The sequence below is a fragment of the Aphidius gifuensis genome, linkage group LG6 (assembly GCF_014905175.1).
Source record: "Aphidius gifuensis isolate YNYX2018 linkage group LG6, ASM1490517v1, whole genome shotgun sequence".
Taxonomy (NCBI): Eukaryota; Metazoa; Arthropoda; class Insecta; order Hymenoptera; family Braconidae; genus Aphidius; species Aphidius gifuensis.
Window position 1 is genome coordinate 5,814,419 of NC_057793.1, and position 21,523 is coordinate 5,835,941.

The 21,523-nt window shown below is 23.3% G+C and overlaps 1 protein-coding gene across 7 annotated transcripts in view; it reads left to right on the forward strand.

Annotated features, from left to right (window-relative positions):
* Positions 1–1,936: 1,936 nt before the first annotated feature.
* LOC122859028 (SH3 and multiple ankyrin repeat domains protein 3-like) overlaps positions 1,937–21,523 on the forward strand; it is a 107,513-nt gene continuing 87,926 nt past the window's right edge. For all 7 annotated transcript variants that reach the window (XM_044162356.1, XM_044162353.1, XM_044162360.1 and 4 more), the window contains exon 1: positions 1,937–2,328. The gene's annotated coding sequence lies outside the window, so the exon portion shown is untranslated. The remainder of the gene's footprint in view (positions 2,329–21,523) is intronic.

A 21,523-nucleotide genomic window follows, 5' to 3' on the forward strand; every position in this document is an offset into this window, starting at 1 on the left:
GCATGACTAACAAAACGAAATAAAAATGATACAATTGTATAGACAATAGTATTGACTATTATTATTACAAAATGACTCGTCAAAAAAATTTAAATTTTAATATTCACTTTCTTTAAGTGGCCAGATAAAATTTTTATTAAATCGATTGAGATTAAAGTATAATAAATATGTTTATAAAAATATCGGTAGATCATTAACGTGAACGCGTTGTTAATATATATTTATTTTTTTATTTGGCAAGATTACGGTTTAATGAATTTCATTTATATTGATGGGCAACGATAGCAAGAAATAAGCTATATTTAAATATAAGTGTGCATTAATTGTTGTTGAATATATTTATAAAATTATTATAAATGTAAAAAAATTGTAATGATTATTATCATTGACGATTTGTAAATTAGTTTATGAATTTATAAATTTAAACATTATTTGAATGTGTCATTGACAGTTGACCCTCTTACAGATTTTTAATTATTTTTTAATTTGCCAAAGTAGTTTTTTGATTTTTTAATTATTTATTTTATTATTTTTATAATTTTCATTTTAAAATTATTTTTCTTTTATTTTTAATTATTTTATTTGTTTGTCATTCATTTATATTTGTATTTTAATTATTTTTTTATTTTTAAAAACTAATTTTGCAATTTTAAACAATCAAATTTTATATTGTATATTTTTTTTTTTTAATTTGTTTTTATATCTGATTGATTTGTTGTTCAAATTATTTTTTTTAATGATAAACTATTAGATTTTTATATTCATTATTTTATTAACAATAGATTTTTATGTATTTCGAATGTTTTAAAAATTATCATATAAAAATAGCAGAGTTTTTTTGAGTTTCTAAATAGTTTTTCTAAAATTATTTATTTATTATTAAATTAAAACGATAGTTTATTTATTATTAACAAATATTACTTTATGTTTTAACTTTTTTATTTATTTTTTTCTCTTTTTATTAAATGATTTTACATTACTTCAATTTTATTTTGAATCGCTAGTTCAAATAAAATTATTAATTCAATTGATTCAAATATAATTTTACTGTTTATTTTATTACATTATTTATTTGACTTATTTATTATTTATTTAATTAAAAAATCCTGACATTTATTAAAATTTCATCGAGCACCAAAGTACAAAATAACATTGTAACGCATTTTATTGTTATAGAAAAATTTATTACATTATACTGCGTTGTAATAAAAATTGTTACTTGCTCATAGAAAAAATAATAAAAAATTTTTCTTACTTGCCGTTTCCAACGGACTTTATTATTTAATTATTATTTAACGTTTAAACAAATAGACCAAACAACAAGACCAACTTCAAGGCTGACATCAATCTAAATAAAAAAAATATAAAAAACACGTTAGCATGTGATATCTCAATAAAATACGATAATAATAAGTGAACTTGATTTTTTTTTTTTTACATGGCAAATTATTGAGGTAGGCTTGTCTCAAAACAAAACCCAACATTCAATACAATTTTTAAAATAAATTTTTAATAAACAAAAAAAAAAACAACAAATTTATATTGAAATTAAATAAAAAAATTAAATTTCATTACCCAACGTGTATGCGTACATTACACAACATCAATAAATAAATAAAAAATTCAGATACATTTGACACAAGTTTCTTCAAAACATGTAATTTTTATTTTCATATTTTGCATCGTGTCGTGTAAAATTGTCGGCTTGAAAAACAGGTTAATTATTGGTCTGCAATGAGACATTGAAGACTAAAATATATCTGTAAAAATAATAATAAATAATTATTAATAATAATAAAACATTATTTAATAACAAATAAAATAAAAAACTTGATTCAACTAAAACTTGTTTTATTAAATTGTCGTTACGTGGCGCTGCTTGAACAAAAAAAAAAAGAGAAAAAAAAACAACACCAAGCAGAGAGAGTTGACGAGAGAGAGTCTCTCAAGCAGTCTCGAGTGCGACATCGAACTGTTAAGACGTGTATTTATTATTACATAATAATTATTAAATAAATAACCCGGAAATTATCTAAACGACATTAACAATTGTGCTAAATTTTGTGTTTAAAGTGTTGTGTGATTTTTAATTAATTGTCAATTTGTGAGTTTTATTGAAATATATGAGTAAAGTGTAATCATTTTCCCTCCATTTTTTTTTTTTTTTTTTGGTAAAAAACCCGGTCCATTTTCCTCTTCTTACGTGAAACACATAAATTTCTAAAGGTGCATTGAAATAACGTCGTCTCAGTGGACTTGAGATTTTTCTCCAAATTTTTATAAATTTTTACCTTGGATCATCTTTTTTTTGTTTTGCCAACAATTGATGTGAGTACTGAATTAAAAATATATTTTCATTGTTAACAATTAACAATTATTTTTGCGACTTATTTGCCAACAATTGATTTTGATTTTTTTTTATTATTAAATTGAGTATAAAATTATAAATATTTCAATTTATTTATTTACAGTTTTATTTGATTATTGACAATTAATTTTATTACAATAATAATTGATAATACGTTGTATTTTTTTAACAATAATATTGGCTAAGATTTATATAAATTTAAGGCCTAATTACACCAAAATAAAACGACAATTTCTATTTTTTTATTAAATTTAATTACGAGGTTTTAAAAAAAATATTTTATTTCAATTGTTTAATTAACAATTATTATTTCAATAATCAAAATAAAATATTACCAGTCTTGGACTATTGTCAGACAGGTGAAATGATAAATTTTATATTTTTGAAAAATGAATAATCAACTAAATTTATTATTACTTGACCTATTTCTAAAAAAAAAAAAATATTATTAAGATAGATAATTTATTAGTTTATAAATCGATATATAATTAAAAATAACTATTATTATGATATTTTGATGATATAGACAAACAACAGGTTTTTTATTTACTTTTTTATTTTAACTTGATAATGATGGTCTTGACAACCTTGTAGGGGTCAAGCATACACATAGACCTTTTCATAATCATTTTTTTAAATTTATTTATTATTTATTTTTCTTGTTTAACATGTACAGCTGTTTATTGTATTTTGTGTCTGTCGTCTTGTCTATCTAACAACCAACACGAACAAACTACGTGTTGAAAAAATATTATATATTTTTTATCCAAAAAAAAATATAAAGAATTTTTTTATAAAAAAATTAGCAAAATATCAGGCTTCATTGGATTACCATGTGGTCAATTGACAGCCATGGGTTTAAAAATTAAAAAACAATATGATCAAACAGCTGTGATCCAATTTAAAAATTAAAAAAAAATCAATATAATATTTTTAAATGATTAGCAATTGTTTTAACAACAACAATTATTATTTATTATTTTATTTTAATTTATTTATAATTAGTTTATGTATTTTTTTTTAAATTATTTTTGTCGTCATTTTGAATAAAAAGAGTATCTCTTTTCATCAGTTGATTTACATCTTTAATGGTAGCACAAAAATAATAATATCGTACAAAAGGTAATGAACCTGACTCGTCAAATATTTATCGTCTCCTTGGATCATTTAAAATGTGGTTGATGATGATGATGGTGATGATGATGACGGGCAACGCCCATATACAAAATAGCTTCATTCTTTTTCCTCATATATTCAAGGATTTTAAAATTGTCCCTTTAAATATTACTAGAATTCATTTATAATTTTTTTTTTTTTTTATTTTTCTAATAATATTTTATGTATTCATTAACAATCAATCATTGATGATTTATGTGAATCATGATGAATACAATTTATCGTAAAATAGAAAAAAAAAAAAAAAAAACTTGTTTGCTACTCAAATCGATAATGCTTTTCTGTATGCAATATTATCAAATGATGATCTAAAAATATATAAAAATAAAAGTCATAAAATCAAACTACTCGATTTTATTTTATGACTATTTTTTTATTTATATATTTATTATTAAAAAGATATTTCAACTGATGAGTTTATGAGTTTTTTATATTCTGATAAATATATTTTTTTGTATCATCATTATTTGATTTGCAGTATTTATTTTTCCACATAAAAATTTTATATAAAGACTAATTGTTTTTAATTTTTCAAAGATTATATATATTATGTATTTTTATGTAATATTGAAATGTATATTAGAGAGAGTGTCATGTCAATGAATAGCAGGTGAACATTGAGGGAAAGAGAGAGAGTTAGATTAAAATCAAAGAAGAAGCGATTGAAGCTTCCATCATCATCATTATCATTATCGACACGATGACTCTTGCATTATCTATTATACAAACTATATATACAACGGGATATTGATCATTTGATAATAATCTTTATGCTCTGCTATTTATGTTTATTGAAAAATCCATCAGTTTATTTATTTTTTCATATCTTTATGGGAATTTTTCAATGAAAATTAATACAATTTTATCCTATGGGTACTCGTAATATTTTATTAACCATAATAATTATTTTTTTTCTAATAAAACTAAACTGCATGGTTGTGATTTTTTTTTTATTGTAATGACAATTTTATTATTCTAATATTTAAAAAAAAAAAATCTAAAACATAATCGTTTTGAAAAAAAAAAAAATTTTTCTTTTACAATAAAGTCAATAAATTATTATTTAATCTACTCAAGGTTAAACATTTTTTTATAACACTATGAAATTATGTTTATGTGCTAAATTATAATATTTTTTATTTATAATTTTTATGAATAATAATACGGTTTGTTATAATGCATACAAAAATTTTTTTTACGAGTAAATGTTGATGAATTTTGTCGTTAACATGAGTTTATTGAAAAATATATATAAAAGAATTGATAATTTATTATTTGTTAATATTAATTTGTTAATTTTGAGGTACTCGTTGATTGTATGATATGTATGGTTTTATTATTATTACTATTTTTTATTTTATTCAAACTTGTTTGATATATAAAAGTCAGTACGTGCCGAGTAGGGTTTCAAGCTTTGCTTGATTTTGTATCACACACACATACAAAAATTTATTATTATTATTATGCACATATACATATGATAAACATAAAAATGCACTTTGTATTTTGGTAATTCTCGATATTATTATATTGTTTTTTTCTCTCTGTATTATTTCTCTCCTCTCTTCATCATCATACCTTTGTTTTTTAATTTTATTCTTTTCATATACATGAATATTTAGGGTACCTCAGTTGAAAAAAAAATAAAACAAAGATGCATTTTTAAATTTCAAACACAATTGCCCTTAAGTCTGTGTGTATATTACAGTACTTTTATGTTGTTACACGTGTATGTTACAATACAATTGTTATAACAGTAAACAAAACAAAAAAAAAATTATTTCAATTTGAAAAAAAAAACATAAACTTTATTATTTTTATTTTAACATAATTTATATTTAAAAATTTATTTTTAATTTTCATTCAGTTTTTTTCAATAAATTAAGCCATTTTAAAGTTAATTTTTTTTTTCTTTGTTTTATATTTTTTATAATAAACTAGGGGTGGTTTTTAAAAAATTTTTTTTTCGTAAACAAGCGTTGAATTCAGTCTGCCTCATTTAGACAAGTGCCAAAATGTTAAAAAGAAAAAAAATAATAATTTCTCCAAAGGGTTGGTGTGTACTTTACATTGTCGTCGCGACAATATTTTAATTATTATAACAATTGAAGAGAGAGCGAGAGAAAGAGAGACGACAACGAGAAAGATTGAGGGGTTTTTATTTTTTTTCAAGATTGTGATAAAAGTCAAGTACAAGTTTCATAATATATTTCCTCAAAGGGGAAAATTGTAAGGTCTTTTATGACCTGGCTGGCTGTAAAATATAATATATACATTAATAAATTTTCACCTGAAAATCAATAACACCAATCTTAATCCGTGTCTTGTCTAAAAAAAAAAAAATTTAACAGGTTGATAGGATTACAACTACTACTTGATGTGGTCTAATTAAATTCAACTCACTTTGCTATTTATGTATTGAGTTTTGGATTACATTTAATTGGTATAACCTTTATTTATTTATTTATTTATTTTAATATACATTTGGTATTGAGCGTTGAAACCCGACAAATATATAATTTATAACTTTTCATTGAAAAAATATATATACGCGTTTAGGGGTTTAGGGGATGAGTTTATTCAAAGTTTCAACTGGCAAGGATAGGCATTGGTGTTACTTGAATCGATCCTTTATTATTATTTAATATAAATAAAAGTTTTTAAAGCCGACAATGCAATCGATACTTTCAACATGAACACCCAATATATATTTTTACCCTCTTTTTTATATTGTCTCTTCTCTCTTGCTCATTCATGTTGTAATGTCATTTATTCAAACTTGCATTTATCAAAGCTTTTCAACATATTGACAATAATGATGATGTTTTTTTTTTTTTATTATTAATGTCATGCATTGTTTTTATTTACAAACATATCGTTGCATTAATTCTAGAGAATGCTATTTTTTGAATTTTTGTTTTTATTTATTTATTTATTTTTGAAGTATAAAAAAATGTAGAATTAAAAATTTTTTGGCAACTATTTGTTTGCTTTATCTGCAAGTTTATAAGTCTTAAAATTTTAACAATTTTAACGAGCAATTTTTAGTTTTACTAGGTTAAATGAAATTGCATTTTCTAAAAAACAAAAACAGCCCTTATTATCTCTAACCGAAACTTTTCTAGAAATTTTTAAAAAGCTTTTGCAAGTTTTAATCTACTAAATATTATACAATTCAATCTAAATATTGATCAAACTTACGCCTCTTCACCTTAAAAAATTAAAAAAAAAAAATTAAACATACAAAAAATCGTTACTTTATAGAAATTTCGAATAAAACTTGATCGTTTTTTGGCACTTGTGCTTTCTTTCTTTACCTTCAATGCAACACCCATATTTTCAATAATAAAATTATAAATAAAGCAATTTTGACTAGTACTTTTGTTGTTGATGTAAAAAAAAAATTTTTCAAGTAAAAATTTATGTGTCTCTGACCGTCGACGATTTTCCTACGTCGTCGTCGACGACAACGAGGGACCAGTATAAACATTATTCTCATAAAGTTATACCCCTGTTCCATTTTCGCTTCAACAAACTTTCATAGTCTCTCCTCTCTCTCTCTGTGCCAGCAGGGGTTACCATATTTACTTGGAGAAAAATCAATACTTGTTCTCTTCAAAGTCAATTGGAACTTTAGCCTCATAAAAATAAATATTATCTTTATAATTCATTTTTTTTTTTATATTAAAAAATCAAGAATTATTGCTTATTATATACAAAACAAGAAGGAAATATATATATCGTAGTAGTAAAATAATATTTATGAAATTGTTTCTACCCCCACGCAATAAAAAAATGAATAAAAAAAAAATAATGGCATTTTGTTTGTGTGTGCATGTATGCGGTTTTGACGTAACAATTTGGTACCCTATTTTTGCGCCTGAATGAGGGCGTTTTGATTCATCAATTAAGTTTTGTATTTAGGGGAGATTGCACAGTTTGTGTGTGACCGATATGATGCACATTGAATGATGGAATTTTCAAGCAAGGGTATGCTTCTCTTGCTGCTGCTGTGCTTGCAAGCTTTTATATAATAAATATCTTTACAGGCTCCCCCTTTGTTTTCTTTTTTTTTTTTTTTTTTTTCTACACACTTTTGTTTGTCATATTCTAAATGCAAAAGATTTTTTCTTGCTTGAAAAATCATTGATCTGGAATGTAAATAAAAAATAGAAGATAAAAAAAAATCGGTCAGTGAGCTTTTATCCTCATGGATTGATTGACCTATATAGATTATTATTTTTATCCTTTTTTTTAATGAAAAAAATTTCTCAGTCGAGTTACGATATAATTATTATTATGCACTTGTTATTTATTTATTTTTTTTTTGTATTTTTTATTGTTAAAAATATATTGACTAAATGTAAAGTTGTAAATGTTAAAATGTGAATAAAAATTCATCGGGTAGTTGCACTTCAACGGGAGAGAAAAAAAAATATCCATGGACCGGACAATAACCTCAAATAAATCACTCAGCAAATGGTTTTTTACTCGTACTTGCAAAAAAAAAAAAAACTCCAACCTGACCGCTGTATTTATATGTGGAAATAAAATAAATATATATTTTTATTATTTTATAAAAATAAATTTCAAGAGTCTTATCAATAATCATTTTTTTTTTATTTAAAAATTAAAAAAAAAAAAAAAGCTCTTTTTCTCTTCAAAATAGTTGAATTTTTTAAAAATTTTAATTCCACTTTTTTTTTGTTTTTTGTTTGTTAACTAAATGGCTGAGAAAAAAAAAATAAATCAAAAGGGAAAGCTCGTTACGATATTATTGCATTGGCTCGTTGGTTTTTTTATTTTTTAATTTTTTTTAAATTTTTTGGAGCTGCTGAAACCTTTGGTACATATCCACCGATAGCTCGTTTATCGCCCTCTTCAGACAGACGTATGTTTTTCGAGCCATAAAATTTATACATGCATTTAAAAATGTTGCTGATTTTTTTATTTTTTGATAAAATTAAAAATTGCATCATTAAGAAATTATTTAAAATAAAAAGAAAAAAATAATTAATCATATTCGTGTGTGTTGATTATTATTTAAAAAAGAATTTTGTAAAAAAAAAAAAAAACAGGAGTTTTTTTTGTTTAGTCTCGACGGTAGTAGCTGTTTGTTAATGTCGACAAAATAGATAAATTTACTGGGATTATGCTAATTAAAGGCAATGTACAAAAGCTGGTTGTGGTGGTTTACTCAGTCCCTCTGATAGATAGTTAGTCGTATTTGATTCCCACCACTTCATAGTTGCACTTTGTGTATATATTTTATTTATTTTATCTTTTCTTGCATTTTTATGCATCAAATTACATACATGCACAATCCTAAACTAAATTAAAACTTGTGCTATTAATTATTAAATATTTATTCATTGAAATAACAAAATTCATCAGCTTGATCATTTTGTTTTTTTTTTTTTTTTCATCTAACAATTTATCCAATTTGTTTTCACACTTTTGTGACACCTCCGGTCAATTTGAGCTTTTTTTTTTTTTTATAAATTTACCAGAAAATTGTTTTATTTCTGCATTAATTGAACGGAAATTGACCTCATGTACTGCTATTTACATTTTTAAATTAATTTATGTTTTTTTCTTCTTTTCAATTAAACTCTTGGAGTTGATGAAAAAATATTATAGAAAAAAAAATACATATTTATTAGAGTAACAGTATAGATTATTTAATTTGCTATATAATTTTTCATCTCAATGAATGTATATATTTTTTTTTTACTTATATATATATCAATTTACGCATTTTTTATATTGAAAGTATTATTATTTTTGCTTCGATAATCTTGGTTCCTCGTCGTTGGGTCTCTGCTCACCTCGAACCACACACACACATGTTATGCAGTCAGTAAATATAAAAATAAAAATATAAAAACGATTGAAATCACCAGATTTGCAATCATTTCTAGCCACATTGCAGCACGGAAGCAAAATTGTTGTGTCGATAAATATAAAATAGCATTTCCAATAGAAAGCGACATTGAAAAAAAATAAAATAAAAAACAAAAGTAACTTTTGCATTTTGCAAAACCAAAAAAAAAAAAAAGAAAAATGACATAAACATTATTATCATTATATTCTTTTGATAAAATACATTAAAATGTTTATTTTATTTTTTTATTTTAAAATTAATCAATTGAAATGATAAAGAAAATTTGAAATAAAAAAATTTATTTTCTTGTCAATTGACAAGAAACATTTTTACATTTTAAAAAATTATTTTTTAATATACACACAGTGAAAGTAGTTTTGCCAATATTTAAAAAAAAAAAAAGCATTATCAAAAATTATTTTCCAAAGTATATCTTTCAATCAATGAATCTTTTTTTTTATTTTATTTTTTCTATTACAAGCTCTCTCCCTATTTTATTTATTCCTCACTCTCGCATCCCTTTTTCGTTTGACTGACGGTACAGCCACTCTGTTATTTATTATATTCTTGAAGAATATTTTCAAATGGTAAATGAAATAAATAAATAAATTCCTTTATCATCATATTGAACAGTCTTAAAATCAAAAAATAAAATAACAACAAAAATTTTTTTAGTTATTTTTTCACTAGATTCGTTAGTCATGCAATCTTCAGTTGTTGGTGAAGTCATTGTGTGTGCACGCATATTATATCAATTTTAAATGCGTATATATGTGAATGTTTATTTTTCCTTTTGCATGTGAAAATCCCCACGTTTATCTATCGTGAATTCCACAAATGGTAAATGTTCAAACGCAAATACCACAAGCTTCCTTCTTCCTATTAAATACATAAAATCTTTCTCCATCTGTTTTATATTTTATTTTTTTTCATAGACTAAAATATATTGGTTCATTATTATTTCTAGCTAGGTTATTTCTTATATCTATTTATTTTATTCGATACAAAATTGTCGATATTCATTCACCATATATAAAATACAGTACAATCTTTTTAACTCTGAGACAAATTAATGTCTGAGCTTTTTGACATTTTGTCTTTCGGCATCTTCTTCATTCGGCTTTTTCTTTTTGATTTCATCTCCGGCTTGTATATCAATTGAGTTTTATTAATTTTAAAAAGACATCAATTTTTTTTTTCATCATTATTATTCTTCTCATGATGATGACAATAATGTGGTGATGATAATAAAAAAAATATTTTATATAAAAATATAAATAGTGATGCAGTTTTATTATTGATAATAATATTATAACGTAAACCAGGTCATTGTAAAAATGTGATGCTTGTTATTAGATTATATTAATATATTATCATCATTTATTAAAATCATCATCATCACCGTATAATAATCGCATCACGCAGTCAGAAAATATGTTTTTTTTTTTTGCATTAAATTTCTATATGAATATTTTGTTATTGTAATATTACATAAACATATTTTTGAGTGAAATAATAACACAACCGTGATGAGAGCATCATCATCATCATCAGTTTCCGTGCTGGTTTATACACACTAGATTAATTAATTAACCCATCACCGGAAGTAACGATCCAGAACCCTCTTTTTTTTTTTTTTATCTCTTTAATTATTATTTAAAAAATGGATATTCATATTAAAAATTATTTATTTACTTGATGTTTAATAAATTTTATACATTGTTGTTATTATGAATTATTTTTCAATTAATATGAAATATTTATTTTGATTTTTCGTAGACAAATAAATTGATCAATTTGTCGTTGATGAATGTGACAAGTTGATTTTAGACGAGAATGAGATAATAATTAATTAAAAGATGAGAGAAAGATTTATCATCATGGTAACATCCGATATTACGATTGCCGGAATTAAAACCCTTAAGGCAATTCCATTTTCAATTATTAAAATTTTCTTTTTGTAATTATTTTAATATTAAAAATTAATTAATTTTAATTATTTAATAATATTTCAATATTATTTATGTTATTTACAATAATTAAAAATTTTTATTTAAAAATTTTTTAGATCATATTTTAATAATTATTATTTTTAGGAAAATAATAAAAATATAGATAATTTATTTTCCATCAGGGATTCAATCTACCGAGGTCACTTTATTCTTAATTTTTTTTTTTTGCCTATTTTTTTTATCTCAGTACCGGTACTTGCCGTAATACACGATTCAAATGAATCACGAGACAGTCTATGATTATCATCCATGTATACGCATTTTTTTTTTATTTTTATTTTTCTACTTTTTATCTTCTTTCTACCTGACTGACTGACGATTATTATAAAACTCATGATGATAGTTTCTATCAAGTACTGCAATTTGACAATTTATATTAAACATATTTTATTGTTTTTTCATATAATATTTCTAGTATTCTCGGAAGGTTTGTGAATCATCATCTATAAATGAAAATTAATAATAATAAATTATAAAAACATTAATTTATTCATTTACATGATTTTTAAAAATTAATAAGATTTTTTTTTTCACAAAAATCATCGGCATATCTATTTTTTTTTTTGGACACAATTGTCTTATTATTAGTTAATCATATGCTATATTAATTAATCGATTTGTCCTTGAAAATATTTTAAAAAAAATTATATAAAGTACTGAAGAAAGTAAAATGATGAATAACAATTATTAAATTATTTTATCTCGTCAAGTAGTGATTTTGTGTCTCACTCAAATTGATATGATAAATGTCATTTCGATTTCCATATAAACTTGTTTTTTCTTTCCTCTTATCTGTTATATTTTTCTTTTGCGTTGGTGGTATGTATATGATTGTAAATGGAAAAAACATTTACTTAAAACACAAGCTACTGGTTGTATTTGAAATAATAAAAAAATATGCATTTTTACAACAAAGTTGACTTGGGTGATACGTGTTTGTTTTGTTGCGTCATTATTGTATTATCAGTAGACATTGCCAATTGTAAAATAAAAGATGAATTGTCTCTCTGATGGTTTATGTATACTTATATATATTTATAATGAATTTAAATACGTTTAAAGAATTTACAGCAGTATCATATACATCCAGGATGTAAACAATAAATCTTAATAAATTTAAAATTTATATACAGCCCTATGTACAAGTTGAGACAACAAAAAAAAACATTATTTATTTATAAACACATTTGTCATTAGTTTATAAACATTATAGTATATTATGAAAAATTAAATTTACATTTTTTATAATTTATTTTTGAGGATATGCATACATAAATTTTGATTTAATATAATTTTTTTACAACTAGAATTTATTTCATAAATTTGTTGGATTATTATTGTTCAAATTTTTGTCAATTGAGTTATAATATTTAGTGGATTAAAAGCTGAAAGATTTTTTTTTGTTAGATAAGAAGATTACGAGGGTGTTATTTTATTTATTTTTTTTTGATAAATCCAATTTTATTTATGTTAACTTGACGAAAATAAATTCTAAAAATCTTGTTAAGACTGTTGAAATATTTTTAAATTAATGAGTGGATAATTTATCTTTAATAATATCAAGGATACGTCTTTTTATTTTTATGACGTCTTTGTTACTATTAATAAATTTTAAATCATTATTAAATTAGCGAAAAAAAAATTGACAAATTATTTTAAATGATTTGTTTTCTCAACTATCAAAAAAAAACATATTATTATATTTTTTTTGTGTCAAATTAACAAATTTTAAATGTTGATTTTTAATTAAAATTAAATCTACAATTTTTTTTTTCTTATCAATAATTCATAAAATTAAATTTAAAAATTTAAAAATGAAAAAAATTGTAACATTAAAAAAAGTATTAAATATTTAAAAATTTTTACATTTTTTTTTTGTTTGGCAAAGGCTGTTATCGCTCATTTAATCCGGAAGAATATATATAAAAAAATAATGTTAGGACATTGACGTTGTGCAGTCAAGGGCTTTAACTTTAAAATGAGATAATATTATATGGAAAAAAAAACTAGTGGTGCATCCGGAGCGTAGCCGATCCTCCTTAAGTAACATCAGGTATATAATAGCAAGTTGGTACTTGAGCAAGAAGCGGTAATGCGACGCGTCATAATTACTAGTAATTATGCGGAATTACGATTTGAAGCGTGGAAAAACGATACGATGAATGATTCTCATCTACACTCTTTAAAATCATTTAATAATATTTTATTTAAATAATAATAGAAATTATATTTGGACATAAACTTGGTTTTACTGGGAATTTTTAACACTTTTAGCTTTTTTTTTTGCATTAAAACTAAATATATTTTATAAATTTATTAATTGTAAATGAATTAAGTATCTCGTTAAAGATATTTATATGTATTTTTTAAGAAAAGAAATTATTTTTCTGGTCAGTATATATATTTGTGACTCATTTACTTGGAATAATGTTTACAATGTCGTATAATACCATTGAATTCGTGACAATCGCGTGTGGGAATTGACGTTCGATATAATTTCACTTCTTGTTATAGCAACAACAACAGCAACAACAAGCCAAACGTAGGTGGACGCTTTATTTGCCCGAATGTAACCCAATATGATTTTTTATTTTCTCCATACGAACATGTACACATATCGACGACAACGACGACAATATTTTAAATACTTAAAATATAATATATTAAATAAATTTTATATAAAATCAATTAATAAATTAACGTATATAACAACAAAAAGAAAATCAATTAATTAAGTGAGTTAATTATCAAAAAAAAAAAAACAATATAAAATTGAAAAATTAACAGAAATAATTTAAAATAATGAAAAATAAATTTGTCATTGTTGAGTGTACTCGGTAAATTAATTTAAAAAAGTAAAAATAAATAAATAAATAATAAAATGATAATAGATGACATGATGATGATGTTGTTGTTGGTGGTTGTGGAGTTGGTGATGTTGGTCGTGTTGGTGGTGGTGTCGGCATCAAGATGCAATCATATGATTGAGTGTGTGTATTTACCATTAAAGCATTTAATTTATTTTCGAATAAAATTGATATCCATATATCAGTGATACGGTTGTCGCGTTGTTGTTGTTGTTGTTGTCGCTTACAACTTGCCAGAGTTGTACATTAATGACAATCACAAGCTTAAATCGACTCCAATGATAATACACACACTTGGTACCAACGTGGGCGGTTTAAAACTTGTATCATACTCTCTCGTCTTATTACTGTTACATTTTCTCCAGCACGCCTGATACATCCTGCATATTTTACTTTTATTTTTCCTTTTTTTTTTTAATATCATGATATATATTATACTGGTATTATTTTCATCAAAAATATATACATTTATCCAACAAGTCTTATTATTATTTATCAGTTGAAAAAATAATAATTATTTTTTTTGTTGTTAAAAAAAATCAGCTCTTAGATTAAAAGTGACTAATAATTTTTTTTTATTTATAAAAATGACGTGATTTAAATTGTAAAATTATATGAATATTATTTTTCCGAGTAATAATTAAAATTTATAAATTTATCCTCAAAATGATTCATCGAGTTAAATTTCTATATGAAAAATAATTTTTCAAAATTAATTTTTTTTTAATTAAACAATTCAAATCTGCTGTTCAGATTGTATTTCAAAAACAACAAAAATTATTTTAAATTTAATTTTGAATTACTCATTGATAAAATATAAAATTAAAAAAATTAAAAAACCCATCAACTTGAAAGTTAAATAATAAATAATTAAAATTACAAAAAAAAAAATAAAATAAAAATAAAAGTATGTTCTTCAAGATGATGATGATGATGATAATGTTAAAAGAAAAAAAAAATAATTTCTGGATGATAGTAGCTGATAGAGATGATGCACATCTCATCTGGTTCAAGTCATCGTTATTCTGATGTAACAACTGCAACATGCCTATACATAAAAATAAAAATCCACCAAGAGTTTAACTATTGCAAGGATAGTTGTATTGCGGTACTCTTTTAAAGGTATATTACCGTTAGCAATGAGTGCAACTTGCTCGATGGATACTCACTTACGTTGGGCTTCCTGATGTAACTTGTACATATGTTTCATCTCAACATACGTATTTCATACATCCACATATATTTGTCCTTTCACACATACATCAATCTCATAGATATTTAACAATAATTATTATTATTATTATTTTTACAACACAAATAAATCTCGAATGTGAAAAACTAAATTTTTTAAAATATACCAACATTTTTAAACACAGTTGGTTGGAAAAAAACTCAGGCATCTATTTTTTTTTTTAAATATATAATTCACGTTTATTTGGTGTCAATTTATTTTTTCATTCAGCCAACCAACAACTGTTTGATTTCTTTCAAAAAAAAAATAATAATAAGGCCCAATAATTTATTCTCAGAATTTTTTATTCATACAGATGATGAGAATGATTTTTTTCTTCATTTCATGCATGTTTTGGGTGGCAAAAAATAAAATAAAAAATAAGGTAAAAGACAGGGAGGTGATTAAGGACATTGCCAGACTGATCTTGATATTTCTTGGAAAACTTTACAATAATTTTTTGTTTTTTTTTTTTTTTTTCATATTACTAGAGTGGATAGACAAGAAAAGATTTAAATTGTTGTTCTTTTTTAAAATCATCATTGTGACTTGATACAATGTGGGGTTGGTTTAAAAAAAAAAAATTAATTATAACCGTTATAATTATTATACAAATGTGTCTCAGTCAATTGTTGGATTATTACATTGACAGTCGACCTAAATTTCATTTATAAATACAAAAATATTTAAAGACAAAAAAAAAAAAATTACAAACACAAAAATAATATAATTTATTTACCGTTAATTTTTAAGGTTTATTTTTAATTCATTTGACAAATTATTAAGTTAATTTTCATATAAAATTAGTTTAATATTTTTTTAATTATGAATATGCATTAATAGCAACATGAATCATCGCGTTGCTTCGCTACAAATCATATATTTTTTTTCAGCTTTATTTTATGATGATTATTTTTTCCCTTTTTTTCCATAAACTCGACTGGAATAATCCACTTTTAGAGTTGATATATATTTTGAGATGCACACTTCACAGTCCACGCGATAAAACCACTGTGTGTTTGATAGAAATTTTTTTTCATATATATATGTGCAGATATTGCCATATACCATTCGTTTCCGTCTGTATTTGGAGCGATGTAGTTTTTTTATTTTTTTTTTTTTTGCAACGTCGCGCATTACAGTCGTATAGGTTTAATCAACGCGATTGCAAACCAAGTTGTTATACTGTTTATTTAAACGTGTGGGAAAGAGAGCGAGTTTTGCTGGTAGACCATGCGGTCGATGCGCTTTTGCCACACTCGTCAACAACACCAACAACACCAACATCACCAACATCAACAACAACAACACACTACCAACTATATTCACTTGGTTTTTTTATTTTTTTATTATTATTAAATACCGGATAGAAGAAATACGTTCTCCAGTATTTTTAATATTTAAAAAAAAAAAAATGAAAATAAATTTTTCGTTTTGTATTTTCTATTACGAGTAGTGAAAATAATAAAATTCATATTATATGATATAAATTAGAAAGGAAAAATAAATTAATATTACTAGATGAATATATATTTGAAAAAAAAAAAATATTAGATATTCAATTATGAACTTTGACGTATGTCAATGTGTCTCATTTGGAAATATGTTTTGGTTATTAATTTGAATACTTTGTGTGTATAAATTATTGGGTTTATTAATTTTATTTTAAATGACGTATTTTATGTCGAGACGATTAATAATAAAAATTGACTGACCAACTGACCCACCAATTTAATTACAAGGATTTATTTTTATTTTTTATATAAATGTATCATTGAGAGATTTAAAAAAAAATAATAGACAAGACTAGGTTAGAAATTAACAATGGAATAATTACAAGGACACTTATTGAATTGATTTTTTTTAAATTATATTATTTTTCAACAAAACCGCAAACTAATTTTGTATATTTTATTATTTTTTACTGGGAGATGATGGTTAATTAGCTTGAGTAGTTGATTTTATAATCAAGCCAATGTTATGGCTAGTAAACATTGAAATTATTTAACAAACTTATTGAGTATATTTTTAATAATTAAAGCATTATTTTGTTTGAATATAAAAAGGAGATTTAGGTTTTAATAATCTTATCCTTTTAAAATGAAGATGTCGATAGGAAAAATGATCCTTTTTTAAATATATTTTTTTTATTTTTCTAATGTGTTTAGCTGCGGGTTCAAGTGTGCATTTATATTTTATGAATATAAACAGATCCGGTGCTTGCACACACAATACAATTCCGTTGGTTGCTTCAGAGCTCAATTGCTAAGTGAAGTAGTATCGCATTGCCACAGGCTAAAATTTATTCTATTGTATGCCATTGCCACTGTGTTAAGTACTATTCAATAGATTCGATCAAGCGCATTAGATTTGTTGAAAAAAAAATATTTCTTTTTTTTCAAATAACCTTAAAACTATGTCAACACTATTTTTTTTATTTTTTTTTTTTCAATCTTTTTGAACTTGACATTAATTTATTATATCATCTTGTTAATGTTAAAAAACAAACTGAAAAATATTTTTATTTTTTTTTTTAATCAAAATTAATTGTTTATTTAAAATTTAACTACATTTTTTAGTAGTTATTTTTTTTTTTATTTTCAAAATAATGATTTTTTTAAATTAAAATTATATTTTTAAAATTTAATCATCAAATTGATAATTAAATGCAAGAAAAATTTGAATAATAAATATTTAACGGTTATTGTTGGTCAGTGTAACGTAGCAATTGTTAAAAAAAAAAAATAATAAAAAAATTCATTGATAAAGATAGTGACTGATAAAAACAACTCAAAAAAGGCGTATAAATTTTTTTTGCTCTGTTAAAAATATATTCTTTGTTGCGTCTTGGTTGAAATCTCTTCTGAAGAATAATTTTTATCGATAAGTTGTGATGACAATGCTGGTGAACCAGCTCATATGGTTGGTGTCCCCATCATCCCCCATGATGAAACTCTATATCCTCTATATGTTCTTGGTAAAAAAAAAAATATAATAACAATTCTTTTGGTTCATATATCACATTAAAAAACCTTTTCGACGAATTGCTGTAAATGAAACTCATAAAACCGTTGACTCCAGTTATTGTATACTGATGCTGTGGATAAATATATATTAAAAAAATTTAAACGACGATGATTTGTCGAGACGAATGACGAACCAAGAGTGACGTAAAGTCGAGAGGGTGCTTTGGCGTCTCAATCACTTTAGTTTTACTTTCAGAGTTTCAGTTTGTTACAGTTGTTCGTCCACTAAACTTAAAAGTCTTCTTAGTTTTTTATTTTTTTTTTATTTAAATTCATTCAATAATAAATTATCAACATTATTAAATTATTATTTTTATAAAATTTATATAAATTATCAATTTAAACAAAATATTAATTTAAATTTCAAAATGTTATCGATATTTTTTTTATTCATGGAATCAATCAATTTATTTTTAAGGTAAGAATTAATTTTTTTTTATTTTCATAATTCAATGTTACATTGATGGGATTATTCTTCGTCATTTTTTTTTTTATTATTAATTTGCTTGGTAATTTTTTTTTAAAATAACTGTCGAGTTTGATAAATAGCCAGGTGGTTGTTACTCAACCACTTGACACTTAACTTTCTTCTTTGTTATAAAAATGGTGATTCTACTTGTTTTTTTTTTTGTGTGTCTGGCATGTGTGTGTCTTTGTTTTAAATAACGTGTCCTTTTTTTCGTAGTGGTCCTGTGTGCTGATTAGTTTAAAACATGATAGTTGTATTTTTATTTTGTTGTTTGACCTACTTAGAGTGGTTTTTTTTCTAACCAAATATTCAAAAGGTGGTTTGTAATATACACACCCTGGGGCATCAATCACTCACCAATGAATTAGATATATATATGATCTTGCTTTTGTATGTTAAATCATTGTGGGCGCAAATCCGATACCAGTTACTCGCTTTTTTTTCATTTCTATTGGAACGTCAATCACAGTGTCATTAGCAGAATCAGGTAGCAATTTATTTCACAATCGCTTTTTTTTTTTAAATACTTGAAGATAAATTTGACAAATTTTTTTCATCTTTTAAATTTTATTAAATTGTTGAAATACTCATTATATAAATTTTAATTATTCCCGTCAAATTTTGTCATGTAATTATAATTTTATCAAATTCATTCTTCTGTTAATATTTTAAATCAACTTTTTTTTTTTTTTTAAATTTTTCTATTGTCTTAATTTTCGGGAGATAAATTTTAAAAAAAAAAACATAAACCCTGTCAAATTCGTGATGGAATATTAAAGAAAAAAAAAATCAATTTGCGTGGTTGGATTTAAAAGGTTTTTGCTGTTTTTTCATTTAAAAAAATTTGAATATTATAAAAAAACAAATGAGTGGGTAGAATCATCATCATCATCATCAAGATTATTAATTTGAAAAAAAAAAAATACATAATATAGTTATGTGATCAGGCTGAGAGGACAAAGAGTCAGTTGATTTTTTTATTTTATTTTTTTTCCCCAACGTAATGTGTAAGTTTAGTGTGAAAATGTAATAAGAAACTTATGGAGTTAAATATTTTATAACATATATATTTTTTTATTATTTTATTTTAAAATATTACAAGACATAAACCAAGAGTTTTATTTGTTGTATTTAGATTTTGTTGAGACGTTAAATAATCGTGACAAATTCAAAGAAATATTATTAAGTTATTCGAGTTGATTTGGTACAGAGCTTTCAAGCTTGTTTATATTTAATCTCCTTTTCATTTCCTTTCGTATATTTATTTATTATTTTATTATTTTTATTTTTTCTTATGACTAAATTCTTTGTTTCATCTCACTGCTGCCCTATCTTGGTGTATTTCAACGTCTCAAATATCACTTTTGCTCCGATTTAAAAAAAACATGTAATAAAAAATAAAAATCAATTTGATTTTTTTTTTTTTTTTTTTTCATTCTCAAGTTGTCACTCAAAATTTTGGTCTAGTAATAAATCCCAAAAGTATTTAAATTTTTTATCGTTTATCTGACACATTTATTTTTATTTTTTATTGATTATTTAATTTAACATTTACAAAGTTGATGAATATTTATTTAAAATATACTCAAGTGTTTTATTTAATTTTTGAGTTTTATTTATTGCTCTATTTTATTAGTATTTATTTTAAAAAATTAATAACAATTTTTAGAAATAATTGAAATAAAAATAAACTGAAAAAAATTCTAGTGTGTTGGAAAAACAAGTCGACATTATTCGAGTTTCATGAGGAAGATGATAAAATTTTTAAAAAATAGTATAATTTTTACCGCTTGTCAGGTTCTCGTTTGCAGTAGTTGACCCAGTCATTGTATATACGTGGGAAATTATTATTACCCCCATAAGTAAATATAAAAAATATATTATTTATATATTTTCAAAGTTGAATTAAATTAAAACACAGTGCACTAACTATATTCCACAAACAACCTTTTTTAAAAATAACAAAAAAGAGGAAAAAAAAATTCCATTCTTGGTCTATTTGTAGGTGATTGTCTTGCAAATCAACTTGTATTATTCTCACGATATATTTAATTAAATGCAGGTATAATTATGCGTGTGGTTAATTTATATTTTTTTATTTAGAAAAAAAATAAAAAATAATAACAAATGATTAATGTTGTCTTCGTGACCAAATTGTTAAGTTAATTTTTATTTTTTTATTTTTTCCCTTTTATATTGTATTCCCTTTTTCAATAATATTTTCTTGGGTCTAGAGAATTTCCTTTGAGTGTTTTATTTTACACTTGATTCTACACTTGACTGTATATATTTTTTTTTTTTTTAAATTATTACTTTCTCTCAGCAGACGATATGTATTTATTTATTTTCATTTTTTTCAATTTTTAAATATAAATATACTGGTCAATCGGTTAATATTTTTAAAGTCATTGATAAATTTAATTTTTTTTTTTAAATTAAATAAAGTAACAATAAGCTAGGTTATATACAAATTTATAAATAAATGCACAT